Source organism: Neofelis nebulosa, chromosome 8 (genome assembly GCF_028018385.1).
Source record: "Neofelis nebulosa isolate mNeoNeb1 chromosome 8, mNeoNeb1.pri, whole genome shotgun sequence".
Lineage (NCBI taxonomy): Eukaryota > Metazoa > Chordata > Mammalia > Carnivora > Felidae > Neofelis > Neofelis nebulosa.
Genome location: NC_080789.1, coordinates 106,851,754 through 106,859,085, shown reverse-complemented (window position 1 = coordinate 106,859,085; position 7,332 = coordinate 106,851,754). Strand labels below are relative to the sequence as shown.

Genomic DNA, 7,332 nt, shown 5'->3' with positions numbered 1-7,332 from the left:
TCATTAATCTGAAAATTAGTGAAACAATGATGTTCATTTGCATTAAAAAGTCCAGAAGCACTGTATTTTGAAAACCACAAAGCACACTATAGAACAATGACAGGTTGAATCCCTTTTTAAAAAACTCTGCAACACAAAGAGGAGCCCTATTATAATCAGATTTTAATTAATGACAATGTAACAATATTGGTTCATCAATTGTAACAAATATGCCACATTAATACATGTTATTAATAAGGGAAAACAGAGAGTAGGTGATATTGGAACTTTCTATACTATCCATAGAAATTTCTGTAAACCTAAAACTTCTCTAAAAAATGAAGTCTATTAATTTTTTTAAGACCTGCACATGTGGACAGATTTGGGAATAAACATTTGTATAAGCAGACAAAGAGGTGGCAATCTCTATATCAAACTATTAACAGTGGGTTTCTACGGAGAGTGAAACTGAAATAAAGTGTGTAACAAATTTCTACATCACGTACCCCTGGACTGTCTAAACTTTCTACACTGAGCTGAAAGACTCTGTAGCATATTGGGAGCCTGGGTCCTAAAACCAGACTGCATGGATTTAAATCCCAACTCCACTATTAACTAGCTGACAAACTTGGGCAGTTAATTTCTCTGTACCTCAGTTTCCTCATCTTCAAATATGGATACTAGTACATGTCTCTACAGAGTTGCTGCAGGTAAGTAAGTTGATACACGTAAAGTATTGGAAAAGTACCAGTACACCAGAAGTGCTCCCACCACCACCATCACCATCAAGCATCTTTCATTCTTGATTTTATTTTTATCTTAACTGGTAAACAAATTAGGAAAACCTGGTTCATCCAGCCCCTTTCCAGTGAGCTCTTTGATGCAGAAGTACAAATGTATTCAATAGCGATGTAACAATAATCTGAGTTTGGGGGCACCTGGCAGGCTACATCGGTAGAGCATATGACTCTTTATCTCAGGGTCATGAGTTGAGCTCCAGGTTGGGCATGGAGCCTACTTAAAATAAAATAAACAAATACACAAATAAATATAAATAAACAGACAATGAGGGTTTTTTTTTTAAACCAGTACAAACCAACACTTAACAATATGAGCCCATTTATACAAAAACAACTAACAGATTCTATAAGAATAATCACAAAAACAAACCCTTCTGAGTGGTGTGATTCTAGACAATTTTTACTTTCTTCTTTATACTTTTCTGATTCATTTTAACTTTCTATACGGGGCGCCTGGGTGGCTCAGTCGGTTGAGCGTTAGACTTCAGCTCAGGTCATGATCTCGCGGTCCCTGAGTTCCAGCCTTGTGTCGGGCTCTGTGCTGACAGCTCAGAGCCTGGAGCCTGGAGCCTGCCTCGGATTCTGTGTCTCCCACGCTCTCTGCCCCTCCCCCACTCACACTCTGTCTCTCTCACTCTCAAAAAATGAATAAATGTTGAAAAAAATTAAAAAAAAATTTTCTACATTACATATGCATGATTTTTAATAAAATAAACTAGGAGTCAGCAAGCTTTTTCTATTAAGGACCAGACAATACATATTTTAGGCTCTGCAGGCCATACTAGTCTCTGTCCCACTACTCACTCAGTTCTACCCTTACACTGCAAAAGCAACCACAAACAACATCAAAATGAATACATACAGCTATATCCCAATAAAAACTTAATTTACAAAAACAGCTAGCAAAAGTTGCCCCACAAGCAATAAAGTCTGTTCCCGGAGATAAAAAATAAAATTATTTTCATTTTGGAAAACCTGTTGTGATTTATACCAAAGAAAGTGCATCAGCTAAATTGATACCATTGTGGGAAGAAAAAAAAAAAAATCCATCCATTTACTTATTCATAGTCTAGGAATAGAAAAAGACAAACTCTTAGGCTCTGGAAATCCTTTTCTCATCCCTAACATTCAGGTAAGAAGAGAAAATTTGCTACTAAATAGCCTATAAAGTGTAGATATAAACATATACTGGTGGGTATGTAGTTACAAATAGAAGCTAAAAGAAACGTCTTTCATATTTAAATCAATCTGAAATGTTTTCGAAGTTTGCAATAATTCACCACCAAGCAGCTGCCAACACATGTGCGGAAGTCCCAACTACTGATGAAATTATTTTAGTTACAGATCATCACAGTCAGCACTCTGATATATTTATGAGAAAGCATGAAAATATCTATGAACAACAGCAGTAGAAATGAAATTTCTATAAAATAAATACTATGGATGAAAATTTTCATTTCTATGAAATGAAAAAGTAGAAAAATCTATCAAATTCTAACAAAAAAAGTCAGAGGGTGGTAAAAGGAGACATAGAGGTGGCCTTTGGATAAGAGAACACTTCAAACTTCAGAAATAAGTTTAAGATCTCCCCTCCAAAATTAAAGCTTTGCGTTGAAGGAAATTATTTTTAACATTTCACTGAAAAGTTCTGTGATCAAATTATTTTAGATGTTACAACAGATTTCTTCAAATTTTAAAGTTTCTTGGGGATGGGGGCATTGTTTTTGGAAGAGATTTAATGGGGCTAACATAAGGCTGAGAAATCCAGCATCTAAAAATAAAAATATTAAAAGGCCAGTGTACTAAAAAAAATGCCAACAACCTGCACTGAAGTCATCATACCCAGTAAAATTCCAATCTGACATTTGAATCCTTCTACCAAAAGTCACAGTTGGGCCGTCTCATAAAATCAAATTCCAGAGACAAACGTATTTGTATTTAATGTCAAAAACCAAAAAGAGGAAAAAAAAAAAAAAAAGTTACCTGTCAGTTTCCAATCCAAACTCTCTCATGGACCCCTAGAAGAACTGATTTAAACCCTGTCAGCATCAGTTTTAAAAGAAGCAAGCAATGACAGACGAAAGGCCAAACCAGTTTTGGGAAAACAGGGCCCAAGGTACTAACTATTCCAAGTAGGTTGCCTGAAGCGCCACCAAAGAAAAGGTAAAGAAAATCTTCCTACCCCAGGGACTAGAAAAGTAGCACTAAGCAGATCCATTCGAAGCCTGCCACCAAAGAAATTCCTAGAGCTAATAAAAGAGACAAAAATGAAGAAAGGGAGGGCAGATTCTCTCGGTGGGCAGTAAGGCAGGGCAACTGCACGCGAAGGGGAGAAGAGCTGAGACAGTGCTCCGGACGCTCTATCAGGAGGGGCGAGGCAGGTGGTGGGCGCCAGGCGCCACAGACAGCGGTTGAAAGGAGGGCGACTCCAGGCCCCTCTCGGTCTGTCCCCCCGGTCACAGCACAACACGCCGTGCAGGGCGACAGGTCAGGTAAGGAGGCCGAGTTGAAGGCTGGGACGGAGCGCGCGCTCCCCGGCCCGCGCCGGGGACAGTCTCCCCCTCAGAGCCCTCACCTCCTTCTCGACCCCGGGCTCTCCCTCTTCTCCCCTGAAACGGCGCTCACACTCCAGAGACCCTCACCCAGAGCTTGTCGCCGCCTCGCCGCGCGTCTCGGACTCCTCTGGAACCAGACCTGAGGGGAGGGGGAGGAGGGGGGAGCGGAGGAGGGAGGGGACCGAACCCGGGGTAGCCGCGCCGCTGCCGCCGCTGCGATACCGCGTCTGGGATCGTGCTCGCGCCGCCGCGACCGCCGCCGCCGCGTCTTCCCGCCCCCACGACTGCACGTCGCCGTGACGCGCATCGCACGAGGCGGTTCGAACCAATAAAGTCACAGCTAGTGCGCAGGCGCGCTGGCCAAAACCGGAAACTGCTCTTCTGACAGCTCTAGAACGTGGTGGCATCTTGGGAGTTGTGGTTCGGCCAGGAGCTCAACGAAAACAGTATTGAGAAAGTGCTCCACAGGCGCTCACACAAATCTCCTTCGTTTTCTTTCTCGCATAGAAAGCGGAAGCATTTAGATCAGAAGAGGCAGGGGCCCGCCCGGGTAGGGGACGCTTTTTCCGGTCTCCATGGATACGGGCTACACACCTTGGGCGGAAGCCAAAATTTTGGGATTTTTTTTACGGTGGCTCGTGTTTCTGCCAACGGCCAGTATATTGCTAGGCGTCGTCTGTGAGAGCTTCCGAAATAAATCCGAAAGTATTAGTCAAGTCTTGTGCAAGACAATAGCGTTTACCTTTTATTGCCTTGTTAAGGTATTATGATTTATGCCTTATAAAAAACAAATGTGAACCCACTCTTAAAATACATGTAATTCGGACTAATTTGTAAAATGTTTTTAACGTAATAGCAGATCACTATAGCAGAAATGTAATAGCAGAAACTAATCTGGCATTAAATACTGTGTCTATTTCCCAGAATGAGTTTCTATTGAGCTCTAACTTCTAAGAAACCAAGAATGGTTTGGTTACATACTTATTCTATAAGAAAAGAAAGTAAAAGCACCGCACCCCCCCAACCAAAAGTTCGCTTTTTCACTAACCGGAAGAATTAAAAAAAAAAAAAAAGGTTTTCGCTTTTCCGAAATGGTAATTGTTTCTTTGTTTTTCGCCTTGGCTTTAGAAAGGCTTGAGTGAGAACACTGTACTTTCGGATAGCCAGGTGAAATCGGTTGGCATAGAAAGATGTGTTTCTCACGTTCAGTTATAAGATGAATTTATCACACTCTGAAGAGGTAATTGCCTTAACTGTCAAAACTCTTGTTATTGATATAGAGGAAATCCATAAGCTTTCAAGAACACTTATGCCCATACCTTGCTTGTCCTTTGAACCACAGCAGGAGAAAACAAAGAATTCTGGAAAAACCTGCACAGATCTCATAATCAAAAGGCCTAGAGTCTAATGTATGAGGAACCTGCCCCTAAAAAAAATAGGGAACTCTTCAAGCCTGGAAATGTAAATTCTAAGAAGTGATTAAAGTCACTAAAATCACGAGGAGCATGAATAAAATGCTCTTAATACTGATAAATTAGGCCACCCAGTTAAGGTTGCAAGAGATAAAATTAATGCAAATAAGATTATAGAAATTAAAAGAATAAATTCCCTTCAAGGAGTAGTTTACACTGAAAATGTAAATTTTTTAAATTTACATATTTTTTTAATTTACATAATTTGTAAAAGATATAACAATAATGACTTCTGTTTTTCCAGGTAAAGACATAAAGCTTTTGAGATTGATATCAAGGAAGACATTGATACACTTCCACAGCACATTAGAAATGAAACACAGACACCTTTGGATGGTAAATTTGACCCGGTATACCAAATCACATAGGGAAAAGATGAGAACAAGAGCCTGAGAGTTAATAAAAGGTCTGCTAAAGGGAACAGAGCTATATAAAAAAGACAATTAGAAAAGATCCAAGATCTCAAATTTTTTTCTCAAAGCATCCTTCTCTTTTAATGATTTGCTTTGACAAAATGCTCAACTCAAAGAAACTTCCTCTGGAACAGCCCATTGTGTGCTAAAACATGTGAGAAAGAGTGTTATTTTCCCACCAAGATTTTACCTCCCATTCTGTCACCTTGATCCCGTTCCCAGATCACTACTGCCAATTCTTGATGTTCACAATGATAAACCACTTCATTTCCTCAGAATGCTCACACCTTCTCAGCTATTGAGGGTGTTGCCAACATACTTCACCTGAGGGACATTCCCCTGAGGCCCATGTCCATACTGGCTTCACCCATATCCCTTACCTAAATGTCACCATTAAATGTTCCAAAGCAGATTTCTCAGGACTCTCTCCCAGGCTGTACTTCAGTTGCTAATCTTTATATATTAACTTATGACTCACTGTCCAAAAACCAAGGAGAATTCAGGACAATTCTGTGTCTTCAGTGTCAGCTGTGGACCTTTAGAATCTCTGCTGTCTCCATTCTTAAAGTGTCACACTTCCCCACCACAGGAGAGTGGAGTTCTTCATCTTCCACAGCACCAAGAAGAGTCCCTTCCACCCCTACTCTCCATACCAGTCACCAATGACACAATAGTGCCTGTGGCACAGCTAGCCTGATGTAGTCATCTCAACAATTATCAGATATTGTTGACAAAGAGAATGCATCACTGGGTGAGTAACATTCATAATCTAGTTGTAGCCATCCCAGAATGAGGCTTGAGTGACATTACAATATGTTGCCAAAATGTTGATATTGGACTCGTTGGAGGAGCAGGCTTAGGTTCCATTGTGATATGTGAGTCAATAGCCAATGGGAATTGAAGTTGTATCTAAAATGACAAGCAAATGAAGGTACAGCTTTCAGATTCTAAAGGGTAAGAAAAAAGTACTCTACACTCCATTGTGAACTTAAACTTGAGTTCACAACTGGTTTTTGTTACTTCTATAAAGAAAAGAAGAATTATTTCATTCATTATTTTCCTAATCAGAACAATTGCTATTTTCAAGAAGAAAAAAGGCCAAATTATCTGCTAGAGAAAACCAAAATTAGTAGTCTTCTTTGAGAGAACTGTTTGTATGACTTTCCCCAAAAGATTACAAAGGAAATCAGCTTCATTATTACAAAATACCTAAAACCAGCTAAACTCTTCTTTTGTCCCTCAAGATCTATAAGCTTTTGGAATATGAACATTAGAACTGAAGGAAAAAAGTCTGGACAATATAGAAGTTGGACCATAAAAAAAAAGATAAACCAGAAGTAAATGCAAGACATGTCAAATCAGTCCCTGTGTCTGTGTCATATACATGTTGTAGGAGAGGAGAGATTGTCCTCTTATGTTCCATGGCTGGCATATGAATTAAACTGACATAGAATAGATTAGAAGGAGAAAAGTATGCAAATGTATTTAATATTTTTACATGTACACAGGAATCTTCAGAAAGAAAATGAAGACCTGAAGATGACTTTAGACACAAAAACTTATATACTTTTTACACAAAAAATGAAGAACCCTAGGGATGTAGCAAGATCAAGGGGCTTGCGCTAAGAACAATAAACTGTGGGAAAATAACTAGGAACTGTAGTGGAGAAGCTAAGGGTTACTTTAGCAAGTTGTATACGTCCACTTGGGCATTGAATCCCAATCTCTGATATGAATGTTCTTAAGTGATGGATGTCAACTAAACTTTTCGTGGTGATCATTTTGCAATGTATACATATATCCAATCATTATGTTGTGCACCTGAAACTTATACAATGTTAAAATGTCAATTATATCTTGATAAAACTGGGAGAAAAAAAAGAATGTTCTCGTCCTGGTACAGAAAGACTACCTTTCTCATAGGAAATTTATGGCCTGCTTTTAGGTAAAAAGGGACAGGGTAGAGTGCTTCGTGCATTTGCTGTTTCTCAAGTACTCTCAGCTCAAAATAATCAACATGCCAAAGTTTCATATTTTGGAGTGGCGTGTTCTGAACCCCTCCAATGCAAAACAGTCAAATGCAGCCAGCTAATTGGAGTTTGAAGCATTAGGA

General features: G+C 39.6%; 1 protein-coding gene across 4 annotated transcripts in view; it reads right to left on the bottom strand.

Moving 5' to 3' along the window:
• Positions 1-5,853, bottom strand: part of ADIPOR2 (adiponectin receptor 2) — a 91,483-nt gene extending 85,630 nt beyond the window's left edge. The window contains exon 1 of one of the 4 annotated variants that reach the window (XM_058744166.1): positions 5,600-5,853. The gene's annotated coding sequence lies outside the window, so the exon portion shown is untranslated. Of the gene's footprint in view, positions 1-2,762; positions 2,787-3,354; positions 3,594-5,599 lie in introns of those variants that run through there. The other 3 variants (XM_058744165.1, XM_058744163.1, XM_058744168.1) reach the window with 3 other exon arrangements.
• Between the last annotated feature and the right edge of the window lie 1,479 nt (positions 5,854-7,332).